Source organism: Pleurodeles waltl, chromosome 9, assembly GCF_031143425.1.
Source record: "Pleurodeles waltl isolate 20211129_DDA chromosome 9, aPleWal1.hap1.20221129, whole genome shotgun sequence".
NCBI classification, from domain to species: Eukaryota; Metazoa; Chordata; class Amphibia; order Caudata; family Salamandridae; genus Pleurodeles; species Pleurodeles waltl.
Genome location: NC_090448.1, coordinates 123,665,169 through 123,687,357, shown reverse-complemented (window position 1 = coordinate 123,687,357; position 22,189 = coordinate 123,665,169). Strand labels below are relative to the sequence as shown.

Here is a 22,189-nt window from a genome sequence, read left to right as displayed (position 1 = left end):
TCTGCGGAACTGAAAAAATCTTCTTACTTAGAAGAGCAAGGACTTTCAAGCTAACTCAAACAGAGTTCGAAATCACTGCATGAACAATCTTATAAACCTTCTGATGAGTACACTGAGATTCAGCCTATCCTGGAGGTTATGGATGAGAGACAATCCAGGATTCACATTCACAAAGAGACTGGCAGACTAGTTACTGCACCTCCTTTGCAAACCAAAAGGAAGCTGGCCTTTCAGGAACAATTAGACACTGCTCAACCACCAGCAAAAATGTATAAACAGGAGGAGAAGCCAGCACCTGCCCCTACTGCTCCTCGTCGCTCACCACAGCTTTCTTTTCACCTCCACCCACTAGCCCACCACCTTTACCTTCACCAACGCATTTGTAGTATTCACATGGTGATACAGTGGATCCTTGGGATCTATACAACCCAGATGATATTCCTGATAATGACCCTGACTTATACCCCTCCAAGCCTTCTCCACCAGAGGACACTACTGCATACATGCAGGCTGTTTCCAGGGCAGCTGCTTACCATGGGGTACTTATGCACACTGAACCCCTAGAAGAGGATTTCCTATTAAACACTCTATCCTCCACCCATTCTAGATATCAGTGCCTCCCTATCTTGGGTAAACATGCAGATCAAATTTTTAGTGAGCTAGTCAAAGCTAGAGTAATTTCTCCACATATTGACAAGAAATACAAACCTGCTCCTACGGACCCTGATTATATCACAAACCAAGTTCCTCCAGACTCAGTGGTAGTGAGTGCGGCTAGGAAGAAGGCCAATAGCCAATCACCAGGGGATGCTCCTCCGACTGATAAGGAGAGTAGGAAATTTGATGCTGCTGGCAAAAGAGTGGCCACACAGGCGGGCTGCCAACCAGTGGAGTATTGCACACTCGCAAGCCCTGCTAGCGAGATACGATGGAGCCCACTGGGACGAGATGCAAGAACTCCTACAGAACCTCCCAAAGGAACATCAGAAAAGGGCACAGCAGATTGTAGAGGAGGGTCAGGCTATTAGCAGTAATCGGATACAGTCTGCCCTTGATGCTACAGATACAGCAGCCAGTAGTGTCAAAACTGCCATTACCGTAAGACGACATGCATGGCTACCTTCTTCTGGTTTTAAACCAGAAATCCAGCAGGCAGTACTCAACATGCCTTTTGATTAAAAAACATTTGTTAGGCCCTGAAGTTGATACAGCCATAGAAAAACTGAGGAAAGACTCAGACACTGCCAAAGCAATGGGAGCATTATACACAACACCTCCTTTCGCAGGCAACAGTTTAGAGGAGGATTCAAGCCACAATCCACCAAGGCTCCTACCTCCCAGGCAAAGCAAGGACAACAGCAGTAGCAATACCAGAGAGGGGGATTCAGAGGGTTTCCAATATTTTAGAAACAGAGGAAAGTTCCAAACCTCAAAACAAGCCACTACCCCATCTAAACAGTGACTTATTTACCATCCCTCAACCCCACACCCCTCCTTCTGTGGGGAGGAAGACTGCAGCAATTCCACTCCCATTGGCAAAACATCACTACAGACCCGTGGGTGTTGTCAATTATCCGCAATGCCTATATTTCTACCCCTCCAAACATTCCTCCACGTTACCACAAGCTGTCCCCAGAACACAATGTTCTATTACAACAAGAAGTGCAATCGCTACTACTAAAACAAACAATGGAATTGGTCCCACATTCTCAACAAGGAACAGGAGTATACTGACTGTACTTCCTTATTCACAAAAAGGATGGAACTCTCAGACTCACCCTCGACCTCAGAACTCTAACTCTATATATCCTGTCAGAACCCTTTCACATGGTAACTCTGCAGGACGTCATTCCCGTACTACAAAAACAAGATTACATAACTGCATTAGACCTCAAAGATGTGTATTTTCATATACTCATCCATCCAGCTCACAGAAAATACCTCATGTTTGTCATAACAGGAAAACATTATCAGTTCAAAGTTTTACCATTCCGCATAACAACAGCTCCAAGGGTATTCACAAAATGTCTAGCGGTAGTAGCAGCCTACCTAAGAAGACAACACATACATGTCTTTCAGTATCTAGACAATTGGCTAATAAAATCAAGCAACTTTATACAATGCCAACAACACACTCAATACGGAATAGAGACCTTACATACACTAGGGTTCACTCTCAACTACCAAAAATCTCATCTTCAGCCAGCACAGGGACAACCTTACCTAGGTGCTATTTTAAATATGCAAAGAGCCGTAGCATATCCAAATGCACAAAGGATACAAGCTTTCCAAAATCTCATACCACAAATACAGCCAAATCAACAATACACTGTAACATTTATCATTGTGATCCTAGGAATGGTGGCATCCTGCATAGCAATAGTACCACATGCAAGACTCAACATGAGGACACTACAACAGTGCCTCTCACAAAACAATGGTCTCAAGCACAGGGTCAATTGCAAGATCTAGTATTGGTGGACCGCCAAACGCACAAGTACCTTCAATGGTGGAATCTCAGCAATTTAATGAAGGGGCGGTCATTTCAAGACCCTGTGCCTCAGACCACAATAACAACAGATGCATCAATGATAGGTTGGGGAGCTTATCTCAACAGCCTTACCATTCAAGGAGAATGGGATTCGAAACCGAGAAATTTTCACATAAACCATTTAGAGTTATTAGCTGTGTTCCTTGCCCTAAAAGCGTTTCAACCCCTTCTCAAACACAAGATTGTTCTGATAAAAACAGACAATATGACGACCCTGTTTTACCTCAAAAACCAAGGCAGAACACATTTGTCTCAACTGCCCCTTTTAGCCCAGGCAATATGGAAATGGGCAATCCACAATCACATTAATCTATTAGCAGAATACATTCCAGGAATACACAATCAGCTGGCGGATCTCCTAAGCGGGACCCAACAACAGACACATGATTGGGAGATTTACTTTCAGGTACTTCAAAAGTACTTTCAAAAGTGGGAAACACCAGAAATAGACTTATATGCAACAAGCGAAAACGCAAAATGCCAAAACTTCACATCCAGACACCCACATCCTCTATCCAAGGGCAATGCTCTATGGATCAACTGGTCAGGGATATTTACTTAGGCTTTCCCCCTCTCCCACTACTTCTCTTTCTGGTCAACAAACTACGTCAGACATTTCTCACCATAATACTCATAGCCCCAACGTGGGCACGACAACATTGGTACACCACACTTCTAGACCTGTCGGTAGTACCTCACTCCAAACTTCCAAACAGACTGGATTTGTTAACACAACACAAAGGTCAAATCAAGGATCTAAACCCCAGTGCTCTCAACCTAGTGATTTGGCTCCTGAAGTCATAGAATTTGGATACCTAAAACTTCCATTAGAATGCATGGAAGTGCTCAAGCAGGTACGTTAACCTACCACTTGACAATGTTATGCTAACAAATAGAAAAGATTTGTTTACTACTGTCAATCTAAAAATACTGATCCACTTACAGCATCAATACAAGATATTGTATGCTATCTACTTCATTTGCAGAAATCAAATCTAGCTTTCTCATCCATTAAAATCCATCTTACTGCAATATCAGCATACTTGCAGACTATTCAACACACCTCTCTATTCAGAGTTTCAGTTATAAAAGCCTTCATGGAAGGATTAAAACGTCTTATTCCACCTAGAACGCCACCTGTTCCTACTTGGAATCTAAATAATCATACTCACCAGACTCATGGGCCCACCTTTTGAATCCATGCATTCTTGTGAAATTCAATTTTTGATAGGGAAGTTCGCCTTCCTAGTAGCTATTACTTCATTGCGAAGAGTTGGTGAAATACAAGCATTCACTCTTGAGGAACCTTTTTTCCAAGTGCACAAACATAAAGTTGTACTTAAAATAAACCCCAAATTTCTCCCAAAAGTGGTATCACCTTTTCACATAAACCAAACAGTGGAATTGCTAGTCTTCTTTCCACAGCCAGACTCCGTTGCATAAAGTGCACTTCATACTCTTGATGTCAAAAGAGCTCTAATGTAGCATATAGATAGAACTGCCCTCTCGAATAGTAGTGTATCATAGTAAAAACATGGTAAAGCCAGGATTTCAGCACCTTACCTGACTGTTCTCATCATGGAGTGCAGCTACAGCTCATGAGCTGGGTTTGGCTTACTGCACACAGTTTGGTAGTGGCCGCAGTGCACAAATTTCAAATTAAGCAGTTCAATAAAGTGGTAATATTGAGCTCAAACAAATAACTCATAATTCCTGGAGGCCCAAAAAAACAAACATCTTCAAAGCAGAAAGTAGCTTTAAAGCGCTATGCAGTAACACAGCTGCTGCATATAAATGTTAAAGCACTAAATGCTGAGGCAACATAATTTTAAAGCTCTTTTGGGCCTACATACTCCCTTTGTGACGTTTTTCTGTTAGAGTGCATCCAATGTAAAAAAAATTAAATAACTCCGGTGATTAATGTTCTTTCAGGAGAGAGAACGTACTTTTGTCTAGTGGAAGCTTGGAGTTATCATAAGGTAGCACAGAGGGTTAATGTGCCTGCTGCAAAGAACGTGTGCCGGGCAATTCACAAATTGCATGTAATGTAAAGATGTGAAAATAACTCTGGCGATCAATGTTCATTCTTGAGAGAGAACGTACTTTTGTTTAGTGGAAGCTAGAAGTCATCATATGGTACAGCAGAGGGTTAATATGCCTGCTGCAAAGAACTTGTACTAGGCAGATCCCAAAGTGCAAATAATGTAAAAATGTCAAAATAACTCTGGTGATCATTGTTCTTTCTGGAGAGAGAACGTACTTTTGTCTAGTGTAAGCTTGGAGTCATTATAAGTGGCACAGAGTGTTAATATGCCTGCTGCAAAGAACGTGTGCTAAGCAGATCAGAGTGCCTATAATGTAAAAATGTCAAAATAACTCTGGTGATTAATGCTCTTTCTGGAGAGAGAATGGCTTTGTATTTCCGCTTTTGGGTCAAATCTCGACTATGAAGTCACTCAAGGTCTCTGCTATGTGTCCGGGTGCCCTTTGTGTTGTCCATGCTCCCTACCCCTTGCTTTCAGACTCCACAGAGACCACATTTCCCACACTGGACGCAGTGACACCCGCATACAAGGGCATGATGAGCAACAGTGCTTTCAACACACCTCAGGACCCGGAAAGAAAATGCTTTCCGATGTGCCTGGAAGCACTAGCGCTAATAAAAAACAAATACACAAATATTTAACATACATTATTCAAGAAGTTAATATGGTAACCTACAGATCATGCTAATAAAAGTCAAGAGCAAAAATGAAATGACTTATTAGTTAACAGTGTAAACATTGGGAACGGCGCTCCAATACTGCTGATCGAGTTTGCGCTCTGAGCAATGTAAGCGCCATGGCAGCCTCGGAGCGCAGACAAAAGAAAAAAGTAGTTCGCCCACGCTGAAGTATATTGGCAGTCGTGCAATAATTCATGTAAAAGGGTCAGTCGGCAAGGCGGTAACAAAACCGCCCCAAGGCGGGACAAATGTAAAGCATTTACCAATACCTTAGACCACAAGAGTAGAGATTTAGACATGCAGTCCCACTCGTTTGTGTGTGTCACAGGCGCTGGATACCTTTCCCAGTAACTACCTTTTCAAAGATTCTTTTGAATGAAATGGTTGTTAATGGTGATATTTTTTAACAGACACCTCTGGCATGTCTCTAAAATATGTCGTTGATTGGACAGATTCTCCTTTTGGCCACTGCTTACAATCATAAAATCCTTCAAACTGATCAGTTTATGGCCTCCTCTTTCTGCTGTCAGGTGTGCTTTATTAGTTTTGTTTTGCAATATCTTTGATTTTTTTTTTTCTTAGTTTAAAGCATGATTTAAGGTGGAGTTTACCTATTAGTAAATGCTACAGGTTGTATTAAAACTTCTATAATTAGAGTCAGAAATCCCTGTTCATCGATGTGCTGATGGGAAACTAAAACTATTGCTTTCGGCTTCACAGTGGACCTTTTACTCCATCAAAATGTTGTTGATATATTTGGAAGAGGCACTAGAATCAACAAAAAGCCCTCATCTCACCATACACGTCCGACTCAGGGGTTTGACCAGGGTACCTCAATTGCGTGAGGCACTGTTTGTCTTATTGTTCCAGCTGGCAATTTTTAGCATATTTGAACACGAATTTGAACAGCATTAACAAAAGGCAAAGGCAGACCCAACAGTCTAGGGGGTGAGACCTATTGGCTTTGCCAGTGTTTGTTAAACCTAGTTTAACTTTATACCTCCCCTCTGTCCTCCTCTCCAGACGTTAGGAAGCATACAATTATAGTGCCTTATCACAGTAATATTAAAAAATTGGTCCTTATTTAGTATCACAGTAGCATGAGTCGATACAGAACAGAGCCTACAATATTGCATAGATATTTCTTCCATAGCGTCATCTCGCTATGCAGTACGTTATGCTTACATCAATTATGAAGTAGTTTAACAAGTTGGACAGGACTGAGGGTCATCGGGACTCTGTTACAGAAATTCCAACAGCAGATCGCAAGCTGTGTGAAAATAGTGGTAGGTATCATCTAAGGCAATTATGAGCTTATCTATATAGCTAATAAGTTCCAGAGACAATATTAACACAATGGAATCCTTTTTCTTTCAGTGGGCTGCCACTGTTATCTGTGCTGCCCTCAAAACAATAGTCTGTCAGACTTAGGGCTTAATAATGACCACAAACGTGACGGATATCCCACCCGCCGTTTTACAAGTTCCATATTATATACTGGGACTTGTAATACGACGGGCGAGACATCTGTCATGCTTGTGATGGAGTATCCCATCTGCCAAGGTCTTAATCAGGCCCCTAGTTTGGTGCTTAAGCATATTAGGGTGTAGACTCAGCAACAAAGTTGGCAATGAATTAGCAGACTTAGGGCCTGATTTAGATCTTGGCGGAGGGGTTACTCTTTCACAATGGTGATGGATATTCCATCTGCCAAAAATCTAAAACATGTTGTTTGCAATGGGATTTTGTTTTCGGCGGGCAGAATATCTGTCACCGTTGTGACGGAGTAACCCCTACGCTGAGATCTGAATCAGGCCCTGATGGTTTAGGCATATATATTATAGTGCAGATTGAGCAACATCTGTTACATGGCAGTGGGAATCTCTGCCCGGAGTGGCTTAATTTGTGAGAAATACCACCAGATATGTCTAAAATTCCTGTCTGTTGACAACCCCTCCAGCATAGCATACTCGTCCGAGGTTAAAATATGATATATTCAGTTTTCACCAGGTGTAAGAGCCAGTCATATACATAGTTGTAAGTGCACTTCCCTTCCAAGCATGGTGTGGGTGTTCTCAGATATGTCCCTCGATAATATGTCCCAATGTTTGCATTCTGTCTCGCCATCAAAGATTATGGACCAATGGAATCTGTATGAATATATAGAAGGGGTGTAGATTCACCACTTTGTGTTTCCAACAGCTTTTGTAAATTTCTCTAGAGCAACAGTTCTTAATCTTTTAACTGCTTGAAACCCCACTGAATCATTACTGAAACCAGGGACCCAATAGCCTAAACAATTTCTATGATGTGAACTTCAAAATAATACAGAAAAATACAAATACACGTATACACCAAACAAATGTCCAAATATTGAAATATTTAGTTTAATTCACAGTAACACATCCGAACTGGGCATCTCCATCGCCATCCCCAAGCGACTACAAGCTGCTCCGCAAGGGCCAACCCTCCAGACCAGGAGGCGGCATAGCCCTCACCCACAAGACCACCCTTCGACTAACGATCAACACACAGGAATTCTCCCCCTCATGGAGCACCTACACTTCCAAGTGCACGCCACCCTGAAGAGCACCTCATCTACAGACCACCCTGACCATGCCCAGCTTTCAGCAACTCCATCGTCGACCTCATAGCCCCCCACACACTTGCCTCCAGCAACTACATACTCTTCGGAGACCTCAACTACCACATCGATGATCCCTGCGACCAACACCTCTCATCGCTACTCGAGAACCTAGACACAATCTGGCTGATGTAACTGGTCACCTCATCAGCACACACCGCTGGACACACTCTTGACCCCATCTTCTTGGCTAGCAGCAAGGTCACCATCGACAACTCAACCCTCCTACACTGGACTTGGCCATTGCTGCATCCACTTTTCCATCCCCACACCTACAGTGCATACTTAAACCACTCGCCCCCACCCCTCCACAGGAAATGGAACCAGACCACAGAGAAGCAACTCATCAACACGCTCAGCAACTCCCCACCCAGACACAACAGAAGCCAGCACCTGAGCATGCAACCTCCACAAATGAATCACCAATTGCGCCAATACCCTAGGTCCTCTCTGAACGACCACAGGGAAACACACCACCAAGAAAGCCAGCTGGTTCACCACAGCACTCCAGGAATCAAAGCGCACCTACAGGAGGCTGAAGAAGATATGGAGGAACAGCAGATCCCCAGAAGACCTTGCAGCCTTCAAATCTGCCACAAGATCTCACCATGGCCTCATCAAATTCAACAGGAAAGCAGCCCAGCAGGACTACATCAACACCACCACATGGAACACAAAATAACTCTTCAACATCATCAAAGAATTCGCCAAACCACAAGCAGAGACCGCTAACATCCCCCCATCTCAGGACCTCTGCAACAGTCTAGCCGCCTTCTTCCTTTGGAAAATCAAGACATCTATGACAGCTTCGGTCCCCAAGACTCTCTGAACTCACCAATAACAACCCAACCAGGATCCATCGAACCCCCACAGCTCCTGCATGCCTGGACCCCCCTCACGTCAGATTAGACTCACTCCACCATAAGCAGCATTCACTCTGGAGCCCCTACCGACACCTACCACCTCTACATCTTCAACAAGGCCAGTGCCTCGATCGCACCAGAGCTCCGCAAGACCCATCAACTGCTCCATTGAGTCAGCATTCTTCCCTGAGGACTGGAAGCACACCAAGATCCGCCCACTACTAAAGAAATCCACAGCTGACCCACCAGATCTCAAGAACTACCGCCCCATCTCGCTGCTGCCCTTCCCAGCTAAGGTCACCAAAAAAGCAATCAACGATCAGCTCTGCCATCACATAGAGGACAACAACATCCTGGACATCTACCGATCAGGATTCAGAACTAACCACAGCACCAAGACCACCCTGCTTGCCACCACAAATGACATCTGCTCTCTCCTCGACCGCGGCCAAACAGCAGCCGTCATCCTATTAGATCTTCCAGCCGCCTTCGATAGTGTCCCACCGCACCCTATGCACCAGATTCCACACAGCAGGCATACGCGTCAAGTCCCTTCGATTGATACACCCCTTCCTGACAGGTAGCACATAGTCAAGCTCCCACCACACCTGTCAGAACCTACAGAAATCAGCTGTGGAGTACCCCAAGGATCCTCGTTGAGCCCCACACTGTTTAACATCTACTTGAACCCGCTCACTCCAATCGTCAGGAGCTACACTATGAATGTAGTCTCCTATATTGATGACATCCAGCTAATCATCTTCCTGATCAAAAACTCCTCAACAGCCAAGAAGAATTTTAAAGACGGGATAAAAGCAGTTGCTGCTTGGATGAAGGATAGCTGACTTAAGCGGCTGCAAAAGGTTGGAACACCTTACCTCTCCACCTCAGACAGTCGCCATCGCTCCCTTAATTCAGGAAGGACCTCAAGACCTAGCTAATACCTGAGGACATAACCACCAGCGCCTTGATAACTAATGGGTGATTGATTGAATAACATTTTGAAGATTTTTCACATTTTAAATTTTGGTTTATTTGTATATATTTTATTAATTTGTTTGTTTCATTAATTGAAGTATTATTTGTAAAACAGTTGCAGACTCCCCCTGAAGAGGCCTCGCTGACCCCAGTGGTCCCCAGAACACAGGTTAAGAACCAATGCTCTAGAGGGGTAGTGCCCTGCAGCTCTCTGTTTACTGGATGCATTCGCTGGGTGTAAGGGAAATACTCTTTAGTTGTTTCAATTAAGAGTACGTCTTCGCCTTGGGAGAGGTCTCAGATGATTAGGATATCTCTTTGATTCCATTAACAAAAGGGTCCACAGTGTAAAACCCTTAAAGGAAAACTGGGTTAAAGTGGATCAGTGTATGCAGGCAGGGAAAGGTGGTCCTTTGTGAGTATTTTGTGACAGTTTGCTAGACTTTAATGTTGTGCTGATAGTGTTTAATAGGCATGGTGGTCAAAATGCGCCGAAGTTATTGGAAAACCAAAAAATGCTTTAGCTATGGAAATATGGTCCTGACTTTATCTACTCAGTGGTGACTATGTAGCTTGAGGCCATGAGTTACAGTTATCTTAGGGCAAAAGTTTTAGTTACTTGAGGTAATTCTAACTATAACTGGTGAATTTGTATGGTTTTGTACGTTTAAAATGTGAGCCTAACTATAACGTCCCTGTAACCATTGGTTTATAAGTGAATTTCTATTTTTTTTTTTTAATTCTGTTTCCTAACTATAACGTCCCTGTAACCTTTGTTTTTTTTCACTGAATTTCTATGTTTCTTTCTTTTGTTTGTTTTTTTAACAGCCGTGCATAGCGGCAGTTGGCCTGAGGCCAAACCACTATAAGCGCCCAACCTTGCACCGTGTACGTCCTTCACCTGTGCACAGCGGAGGTTGCCCGCAAGACCTGGCCTGCAGCCCGACCTTGCAGCCACCCCCCTGAACCACCCAACCCCATGCTGTGCACAGCCATTTACGCGGCGGGAGTTGGCTGTAGCCTCTCTGGGTGTGAGAATAGGTGCAAGAGGGTCTATCTGGGGTTGAGAGTGGCTGTGAGAGTGTCTGGGTGTGAGCATGCATACATCAGTGTTGTAGTGGGTGCATCAGTGTGTGCACAGGCTTGTGAGTGGGAGCATGAGGCTGTCAATGGGTCTGTTAGTGGTGTGTGAGAGTCTGATTGTGTCTGAGTGGGTGCGTAACTACCTGAGTGGGTCTGTAAGAGGGTGCGTGAGGCTCTGACTGGGTCTGTGAGTGTGTGCATGAGGGTCTGAGTGGATCTATGACTTGGTGGATGAGTGTCTGAGTGGGTCCGTGAGTGGGTGGTAAGTGTCTGAGTGGGTGTGTGAGTGGGAGAAATTGATTGAAAGAGAGACCGGGAGAGAGAAAGTGAGAGGGAGAAAGCAAGGTTTCTAGGCTATGATGTACTTAGAATGAGATATTTCTAACAAATTAAAATAAAAAATATGCCTGTCATTTTTTAAAATTTTTAAATAATTTGTACTTTAAAAAAAATAGAAATAAAGAGGGAAGCGAGTCTTGCTGGACTCAAACCCTGACTGCTCAGTGTGAAGGTCTGTAACCTTCACACTGAGCTATTGCTTACTTTTTTTTTCTAGCCCTTTATGGGCTATCTGGGAACACAATGAAGCCGTAGGGGGTTCCCCTGCGGTCCGTACACATTGATTTATTTCAAATTATTTATGAAAATGCCCTTTAAAGGCTACATGGCACCTTGACGAAAGTCTTAAGGCTTCCCTCGCAGTGCCGTTGCTTCAGCAACCAAGGAGCTGTTTTAAGAACAGCTCCCTGCTTGCTGAAGCATTTAATCTCTGTTCCCTGTACGCGTGCACAGGACAGAGATGAAAGTCTCACTGTTTCACAGTGGGACCTGCTTTGCCGGTTCCCGCTGTCACATAGCGGAGTGTTTGCTGTGACTTTGGCTAAAGCTGCAGCAGCTATATCTCGGGGGAGGGCAACCTGGGATATAGCAGAAGCCAGCCCTGGGGGGTGGCGGTCCCCAGGGCCATCAGTGGCTCCTCGAGGCGGCCGTGCGGCCCTCCTCCAATGTTGGCATAGCCCTGGAGATGTGGTAATCCCCAGGACTAAAGGGGGTCCGAATTGGTCCCCTGTTACATTTTTATTATAGCCCCTGAGAGGTGGTGATCCCCGGGGCTGCGGGGCAGCCCAAGTGCGTCCACACCAAAAAATGTCAAATGCCCCAGTGTGTGGTGGTCCCCGGGGCTGCAGAAGGGTGGGCCCGAGGTGGCACCTCTGCACCTATTTTGTTAAAAGCCCAGGAAGGTGGTGGTGGTCCCGCGGCAGTGGGAGAGACCTTCAAGCCTCCCCATATTATGAAAGCATTTTTGCCCCAGGAATGATGGTCCATGGAGCGTGAGGGGGCGCGTGGCCCCTGCTCATATTTCCTTATTCGCCCTGGTCAGGTGGTGGTCGTGGGGGGTGGTGTTGGAAGAGGACAGGAGGCCCCCTCTATTAGAAAAAGAGTGCACCCAGGATCGGACCCAACCGAGGGGGTTACTAAAACAAAGTTACTAAAAAAAAAAAAAAATGAGCACGGGAGCCTGTGCTCGCTTTTTTAAATATTTATTTATTTATTTTATTCATTTATTTTTTTTACGGCAGATTTGACACTTCATCGCAAATTTGCAGTAATAATTAACAAAAAAGGTTTTTTTAACATGGGAGGGTCCCTTTGGGACCCCGGCACCAGAGCTAGGGGGTCTGGGTGTTCACACCCTGTCCCCTTTCCATTTTTTTCACATTTTATTCTGGGACTCAGCTGACGCAGTGTCCTAAAATAGCTGCCAACACTTCCTTTTTGCAGTGTTATCAGCCAATCAGATCTCTGCACGAGATCTGGAGTGTCGCTAATCCTTCAAATCTACACCAACTAACAAAAAAGTCCCTTTCTCGACCAAGAGCTGCCTTTCTGCCAAATTTGGTGTAATTCTGTCCAGTGGCTTTTGCACTATTGCTGTTCAATGTTTCCTATGGGAATTAGCAATGAAAACGCTCTAAATTTCAACCCTTCCTTAATCTCAGCCCAGCTTGACGGATCACCCTTAAACTTTCGAGACAGCAGCTCATGTGACTGTTGAAACAGCCTTTTTCTATGGAAACGAGGTCCTAACTATAAAGCCAGTAGGCAATATATACACACACAAACACTTTATTTTTTTCACAAAAAATTCAAAGGTTAAAGTAATGTTATACCTACGTTGGAATGAGACCAGAACTAAAGTTAATGCCCCAGAAACCACTCAGATTTGTCAGTTGGTTAATTCACTATTCATAGCAACACCATAATGCAATGCTTATGATCTCTCATAAAACCTTGGGGACAGTGGTACTCAGTAATTTGAGGAATATTGCACTTTAAACATAATGGGTGATATAATTTAACATATCATGAGTGATGTAATATGTGAAGTCACGCAGTGTGTGCTCTAGGTGCTGTAGGATATCTGTACAAAGGATGTTCTTGTCTCAAGAGTTTGGTCATAGACTAAAGTCTTTTTCAGGTTGTTTGAGTTGGATCACCAGTAGTTTGGTGCTTCTGTGCATATGTTCATTGTACAAGTTAATGTTGTTTGGCTTGTGCTGCTGGAGATCTTTATCAGTGCTAAAGCGCCATTCCCACTAGTTTGGCTCAGGTAGTGCAGTTACTTTCCATTGAGAAACCATTGTTATGCGTCTTTGTATGGAGGAGAAGCATGTTGGTTACTGTGACCCCTATGTGCAGATTTGGGAGAAGTGCATGGGCGCCAGAGTAGTGTTCCAATTGAGATGCACTGTGAGTCACATGGTTTAAAGCATGGAGAATGATTAGACAACAGAGCTGAGTGAAGCTCCTATGTCAGAGACTTTTCAGTTTTAAAAAAAAAACGCCTAAGATGTGGACAGCAATATCCTCTATCTGACCCACAAACAATCTGACAGTAAAACAGTATTCTGACTCATTTTAGTTCCTTTTTAGGGTCGAGCCTGCGTCGCATGCATTTCGCTAAGCGAGACGCTTTAGTAATTAAAAAGGGCTCGGAGCCCTGTCCACGTCACGTCAGTGTTTGTCATTGGCTTGTGGGCTTGCCTGTTAGAATCTGCTTGATTTCATTAGTGGAAGGCATGCACATGTCATGCCTTTTCCGGTGTATAGCCCTCCTCGAGCGCATCGACCAAGTACAGAAAAAATGCAAAGCTCGCTGTTTTCTGTCCGGCTCGTGGACTACTTTCTCTCTATTTTCCCAGCACGATCTCGCTTGGCACAAGTCGAGCGCTTTACACAGTTAATTGCACTTTTTCGGGTTACATACATAAATGCAGTTTTGCCTATAGGTGAAAAGTCGGGTTAGGAGTTTACAACGCTATCACCTCTAACACGAGCAAACTCGAGACCCGTTGCATTGCAAATGCTTGTTCTGTAGTTGTTACCGGTCGAGTTACAGCCTACAATGTACATGGCACGGTGACAAGCAGGGAGGAAATATTTAATTTCATCTTTGTTATTTTTTCCAATTAAATGTATCGGGGTCTACAGAGTGCAGAAAGAAATGGCAAGAGAACCTTAACAACATGTGGGGTGTTCATAGTGATTAGTCAATATTGAAGGTATTGGCAAAAACCTAGAATGTGCTATGCAACAATACACACCTCATTTGTGTAACCACCCTGTCCTCCCCAACCCCCAATCCAGACCCTTCATCAGGTAAAGCCACGAATTTATTAAGTGGTCTTTCTGAAAAGCTAAGCACTACCTGCCTCATTCTGAGCATCGTTTTAAGTTTAGAATCAGGTGGAAATTTAGAATCAGGTGGAAATGGTAATTTGTGTGGTCAAAACAATGTGGCGTGCAGAATACCATGCGGTAAACCTGGTTGCGTGTTAATCCCAATTACCGATGGACAAAAGTAACCGATTTCCACCACATACTTTTTCTGCACTTAATTTTTATCTGGCACTAAAAGACAATAAAATACCCCCAAAAATCGGCGAACATTGCATTTTGCAAAAACTATGCCATGGCACATTTAAACAGGCAACAACAAAAACACAAGGCAGACGCAAAGGCATTTGAAGGTAAAATTCTTCAATTGGATAAAAGGTTAACTGCACCTAGACCCTTGGCCCTATCCCCATCACTGACTTGTAAAGTGCTCGTTTCTTTCACATTCAAACACCAACCTTATTTTTGGGATTAAGATATCAAAATAACAGCAAATAGAATCAAACCCGAAGATTGCTTTACAACATGAAACCCAAGTTTCTCCAAGGGAGTTATTCATCTCAGTTATTGAGGGCCTGAAACCGGCACCATTAGTCATCAAGAAAAGCCGTGCGGGACAGTAACACCCATCTCATGACTTGTTTCCGGGATGTACAACAATTTAACAAAACTGAGGCTAATCTGTGTCCAACCGCTAATTTGTTTTTCTTCTAATTATGACAACGTCACTAAGATTTCGAATATGGAAAGACATTAGGTGTAACCTGGTTCAGGATAAATGCCTCAACGAAACTGTATTACTACTTAAAGAAATACGTTCTGCCCTGTATTTGTATCTGGTTGGCATTTGCTATGAGTCACAATAAAATGACTGTGAACAGGAAAACATTCCAGTCCAGGTTTACAGTACGCCCAACCTTCTTTGTTCACGGTATCCAATGCCAGACCCTTGCCCACAGCTGACATGTGACCACTGCTTTCTTACTCCCTAGCGGAATTACTGTGGCCCTGACTGGCCTTAGGACTCTAGCCATATTTACTTTGATGCAAAGGTACAAACAATCTTTATTATTTGAGGTGATATAATATGTAACAAAGTGCTCCGATGTGTCCAGAAGGCAGCTTGTCAGCACTTTCCAAAGCTCTATTGATAGCTGTAGTAGTAGTAATAATAATTGCTGAACAATATAAACATTTTGTTCAATAACTGCTGTCATTTCCATTTTCCTCTCCAAAACGTTCTTTTCCAAGCATCCTGCTATTCAGTAAGGCCAGTCGTATGCTAAACATCTTGAACACCAGGGATTTTCCGCTTATCTAACGTCTCAATCAAAAGCCCACAAAAAAAAAACATTTGCACCCTGGCACAACATCAAAACTCACACAATGATGTCCTGTAAGGAGACACTTCCCTACCGGATTTCATATTGACTTATAAAGGAATGGTTATGGTCCTTTTCAAAATGTTCAGCCCCTCCCCCCCAAAGAACCTTTGAGTTCTTAGACCCTAACCTGAGAAAATAAACTTCCTCTCCTTAGTTTCTATTTATTTGTTTTGCTTCCTTTCCTTTCTTACACTCAAACTTTCCCCTCGGTTATTCATCACTTCTATGTAAATGCACATTAGACTTGTCTCCGAGCCACTTAGTTACATATGAGCACCCCTTAATTTTGGGACACATTGTCCTGCTTTCTGTGATACAACAATCTTTATTTTACCGTGTTTCTGTGTTTGTTTATTGTCTTACGTTTTATTTATGTATTTATTGTAGGAGCACAGACTATCTCAGGCCGGGTACCGCAGCTCTGTTCAAGTCATATTGGGAGAAACAAGAATACAAAGGATAATTGTAAAGTGAGATGCAGCACAAGAAGAATACAGCAAACCAGTGACTGGAGTGACATTGCACCAGACCCGGTGCTTGGCGAGTAGAAGCCTGAGTGACATATGTGTGAATCTGTCAGTTTACTAGGTGGGGACCATCTTTTCGGAAACCTAGACGATGTCTACTTCATTCTGAAACAGTTAAAGTGAGTGAGGGGCGGACAAGGTCTGAAAGTGACTAATTGTAAATATTATTGTCTGGTTTTCCCTTTCGTGATAAGGACGATGTCAGCTAGTAGGAACTGTATGTGGTATGTTAGATTCTTCAACATTGAATTGTCTTCTACAGGTATTCGGTGTGTGCATGATGCTTAAAAAGTTGCAAAAGCATCTGATCTCAAATCCAAGGTAGAGTTGTACTTCTTGCACAGAGGTAATTTGAGTGTTCATTGTTGCTGCACTAGCATTGTTGCACCATTGTATACTCCGTTCTGCAAAGCTCGTTGATTTATAGAGACTGAGATTAAATGTCAGTGATCTATCCTAGAAAAAGGTGTCCAATGCACAATTCCAAGGGAGAATTAATAGTTGGTCACTTGCAATTTTTTGTACAATGCAAGTATGCAGGATTTTTGTGAAGGTGGTTTTGTGTGAAATGTTCTGAATAGTGTAGGTTTTTCCTGTTGTGGTAGCATTTTTTCATAAGCTGTTATTCGCTGGTTCACTTTTTTTGGCAATGGGGCCGTTGTCTGTTACCAATTATCACTGTCTTGAGAAATGTACAAATTAGTGCAAGCAGCTGAGCTGTGTAAACTTGAGAAATAGCTTAGTGTCAGCTGCTTACTGGTCGTAGTAAGTTGTGTGATTGCCTGCTTACTCCACCGTCACCTGAGAGAGATTGGGTAGAACAATTCATAAAGGACCGAAAAAGCACTTTGGGTCTGTGCCACATTTAATGGTCCAACTAGCATAGGTTTCTTTAAGCGGACAGGAAGAGACACTTCACATGGTGATCGGGACCTCTTTTGTATTGAGCCATGTGACCCTTGCATTGGCTAGGTAATTCAAAAGCTGTTTTGTGAATGGGATGGTCTAGTGATGGGTTTAGAACTGTGGTCTTTTTAAAGACACCCAGGAACCCAAACATAGGAAACACTCAAAAGATGAGCCAGCTTGCCCATAAACTGCATGCCCTGTTATGTTGTGCTGTTCATGCCCCATTGGAGCAAGGAAGCAAAATAATTTCCTTAAATGGGGTATTTAACCCATTTAGGTACATCTGTTTTCCTGTGTCTCACAGTGGCGTCATTCTGACACCTTTATCTTCAGGAGGAGGTTCCTAGGAAATCCACGCTCTTGCTTATATGTGCGGACTTCACTTTGGTAGCTGATTGTTTGATAGCGCGTCTTAATGCCCACCCTCTGTATGGCCCATTTTGCCTTGTTCTCTACTATGTGTGGTTTATTTATAAACCCTTTTCCATTCTCACTCTTTTGATGCCTACCCCCTATTGCCTGCTTTCAAGTCCTTTCTTTCTGTGAGGTTGGTGAATACTACTTGGGCCCTGCCTCTGTGCGCTGCGCGCCCCTCATCTGGTATGCATTCCATAAATGTATCTGCATTGTAATGGACCTTGCCAGTGAGAGAGTACCATCTCCTGGTCTGCGTGGAGTGAAGTTATAAGCTACATCCAGTAGGTTCCATTTGTTCATGTCGGTTTATTTGGGGCAGCAGTCTACAATGCAGCTAAACGTAGTCAATTCTAGGGCAGTTGAAATGGTTTAATGTCTTAAAATATTTTAAGAACAGGTTCGTGCAGTGAAGTATATGTAAAAAAAAAACTGTACGCATTGTGTGGACTGGGGCAGTGAAAGGTCATTATTACCGTAAACATTGCATCTGATTTGTTTGCTCATGTGAGCCATGTTTTGTTAACTCAGCTGTTCTCTTTTAAGTTTATTTACCTTATCAGCATTGGCTGAAATGGAAACCCCTTAATAATATGTTAAATTTATGCAGTACACGTGTATTTACAGTTACGATTTCCTAATCGAAATCGGTACTTATTTACCAACCTTGGAAGGATGAAAGGCGGAGTCAACCTTGCCTAGATCCAGCCCTCTCTAAATTCAGATCACACACAGATCTAAACAGTGAGCACCTAGCTCCGTTAAGTACTTTACTGAATTCCCATGAGCGTGGGAGTGGAATTATAGCCCAGTGCTCAGGACATATTTTTTGGGGTCAAAAAGCACAAGTTTCCATTTTTATTTTTGTCCACAAGTAGGCCAGGCCCACCCTCATCCGGCACAAACCATATGGCTGCCAGATTACACTATTGCTGTGTGGTTGTAGGAATGATGATTGTCTGCCACTAAGGCAAGATAGTATTCTTGTTTTAAAGTGTTCAAAATTTTATATACGAGTCTTTAAAGTAAATTATTATTGGGATGAGCACTCAGGAAATGCAGTGACCTGTAAGCTTAGCTTGCATTAATATCCGTGGTTCCAATATAAAAACCTGCACTTGTTTGGAAATGTTAACAATTTGTGCTATTTATAGAATGCTCCATGGTGATATGCAAAAATATACACAGAAGCACAAGATTGTGAATGTTTGCTTTCAGAATTAAAAACAATTCAACTTTGATGAAATGTTTTGCTTATCTTTTGTGCTGTTATAAAAAGTATTTCCCTGAGCCAGTGCAGATTAAAAGAAGAGTTACCCTTCAGTCACTTTTTGACTAGTCTTTTTTGACGTTTTGTTGAGGATGTTTTGACTGTTGACACTCTTAGTGCGTTAAGGATGTCATCACGTAAGACCGGGTTCAAGCCTGGTGGATCCTGCCATCGGGCGATGTCCATGACAGATCTGCACCTCATGTGTTTGTGGTGTCTGGAACGCGACCATGACCTGAAGTCGTGCTCCAAGTGCCAGGCTATGAATCTGAAGGCTTTGAGGGAGCGGTCCCTAAAGCTCATTACGGCCCAGCGTTCGACTCTGTGTTGCTCCTGATCTCGCTTGAGAGGAAGGTCCCGAGAACGGTTGCAGTGTTCCCATTCTTTTTCATCCCACTCCAAGCTCTCCGGATGGTTGGGCAAGTAGAGGCACAAAAAGAAGTTGAAGAAGAACAAACGTTCTTTGACTTTACCCCGTCCAACGACTGACACGACGAGGGGAAAAAGAGCGTTGTCGTTCCTGGCCTCCGTCCTCGGAGCATGTATCTCGATCCCACGCTTCACTTTTGGCCTCTGCTCTGGTGGAGGGTGCATCAGTTAATCTGTTCCTGGATCTGAATCGGTGTCGATCGTACCACCTCGACCTTCCCAGACGACTGTTCCGATGTTGATACTCCTTATGCCCCCGGTCGGCATCAACCCCATCCTCATTGTGACTCAGACACAGAGCCAGACCGACGTAGGTTCCACCTTCAATAGGAATCTTGTTCATTAGGTCAGATCCTGACCATCATTCTCTTTGGTTGGGGTACGGTGTGGATAGGGAGGGGACGCTGGAAGATCCCATACGGTTGGAACTGGGTGAACCAAGTGGTCTGGACACTTCTCCTGACACTGGCATGCTTTCTCCCTCTACTGTGGCTACGGAGGAGGGAGTGTGCTACTCAGTGGTGGTGAGAAGAGCAGCTGTGCTCCTGGGACTCGACCTGCCTTCTGTGACAGTCAGGAGTAACCTCCTGACAGAGGTGCTTCATCATGGGGCCCCCACTTCTGAACCGCTTTTGCCCTTTAATGAAGCCCTCACTGAAGTCCTGCTGGTGACTTGGTCCAAGCCCAGCAGAGGGACCCTTGTGAACAGGACTATCGCCTGCTGCCATAGACCCACCCCAAATGACCAGATATTCCCAATGCAACATCCAACCCCTCAAATCTTGATTATCCAAGCCTCCACGTCCCTGGGTGCATTATCTTCCACACCCCGTGATAGGGAATCGAAGAGGCTGGGATGAGCTTGGGAAGAAGATGTTTTCTTTCTCCAGCCTGGCATTGTGGTCTGTGAACACTGCATGCCTTTTGGGTCATTACACCCATACTTAATGGGACACGGTTGCGCAGGTGCTGCCACAGGTCCCGAAGGAGGCCGGGCCATTCTCTCCCAAGCTGCTGGTGACGGGAGAGACACAGCGAAGTTCACAATACGATGTGGGCTGAATACGACAGACACACTGAGCAGATCAGTTGCATCAGCGGTAGCTTTAAGGCGCCATGCTTGGTTGAGAACTTCTCTCTTTTTGGGGGATGTCCAATCCACCCTTATAGACATGCCCTTTGATGTCACCTGTCTCTCGGGAGACAAAGCAGACTTGGCTTTTGGGCACTTTAAGGAGTCCCGGGCTACGGCAAGGTCCTTAGGCCTCACAGCTGGCCCTCATCCCCCTCAGTCTGCTTTTTGCCCCTCTCACGGTCACGTCCATTCCCCTCCAGCCACGTGCCCCACATGCTGCCCAACCTCCGCGTGGCCGTGGACATAGGTTCCAAAGTCCTTGTGGATCAGGGAGCCAGCTGTCTAGCCACTCCACTACCCCATGCCCCTCCCTCACCCCACTAACCTCCAAACCTTGCTGGTCTGACGCTTCCCCACCAAGGACCAGGCAGAGGCATGATTCACCATCATGTGTCCCACTGGCAATCCATCATGTCAGACAGGTGGGTTTTGCAAATAGTCCAGAGAGACTACTTCCTCCCCTTTGAGACTACCCTTCGATCCATGCCACCATCCTACAATCAAATGACAGACCTGGCACTTCTTTGTGAGGAAGTTATGTCCCTCTTGGCCAAGGGAGCCATAGAAGAGAGTTCCTGTGCCAGAAGTAGGTCATAGTTGTTACTCCCCCTACCTTCTGGTGCCCAAAAAGGACAAAGGCCTCAGCCTTATCCTAGAACTTTGGTCCCTCAATCTCTTCCTCAGGCAAGAGAAGTTCAAAACGCTAACTGTGGCTCAGGTTCTGTCTGCCCAGGACACAGGTGACTGGAAGGTAGCATTGGACTTGCAGGACACCTGTTTCTATATTCCCCTCCTTCTTGCCCACAGACATTACTTGCGGTTCACGGTAGGCCACAAGCATTTTCTATTCGCTGTACTCCCATTTGGCCTTACTAGTGCCTCTGGATGTTCACCAAGGCGATGGCAGTGGTCGAAACTCATCTGCGTGGGTCAGGGATTTCACTCTTCCTTTAACTTGATGACTGGCTTTTGAAGTCAGGCTCACCCCAGGCTATTGTCCCTCACTTACAGACTATGGTGGACCTCCTGCATTCGCTAGGGTTCACTATTAACGTGCCAAAGTCACATCTGACTCCCTCTCAGATGCTCCCTTTCATCAGCGGTTTCTGGACAAGTTGCATTTTGGGGTTTATCCACCCAAGCAGCGAGTCCAGGATATTTTGATGTTTCAGCCTCTATCCTGTATTTTGGTGAGAATGACTCTGAGGCTGCTAGGCCTCATGGCCTCCTGCATCTTGCTGGTGACACATGCCAGATGGCATATGCAGGCTCTGCAATGGAAGCTGAAGTATCAGTGGGCACAGCATCTAGGGAATCTCTCCGATATGGTCCAGTTCTCGGAGGAAACTCCGCACGATCTGCAGTGGTGCCTCTTGAACTGCAGTTGGGTCGGAGGCAGATCCCTCTCCCTTTCCCAACCCGATCTTACAGTAGTCGCAGATGCATCACTCCTGGGATGGGGCGGAGATGGAGATCAAAGGCGTCTGGACTCCGGCAGAGTCTGGGCTCCACATCAGTCTTTTGGAGCTCAGGGCGATCAGACTGGCATTGAAAGCATTCCTTCCCTCTCTCAAAGAGAAAGTAGTGCAGATGTTCAC

At 44.5% G+C, this 22,189-nt stretch overlaps 1 protein-coding gene across 4 annotated transcripts in view; it reads left to right on the top strand.

Annotated features, from left to right (window-relative positions):
• SFMBT1 (Scm like with four mbt domains 1) overlaps positions 1-22,189 on the top strand; it is a 477,315-nt gene that overhangs the window by 81,043 nt on the left and 374,083 nt on the right. The window contains exon 2 of one of the 4 annotated variants that reach the window (XM_069206385.1): positions 16,295-16,553. The exons of 1 other annotated variant lie outside the window; for it this stretch is intronic. The gene's annotated coding sequence lies outside the window, so the exon portion shown is untranslated. Of the gene's footprint in view, positions 1-16,294; positions 16,554-22,189 lie in introns of those variants that run through there. 2 more of the 4 variants (XM_069206384.1, XM_069206383.1) reach the window with 2 other exon arrangements.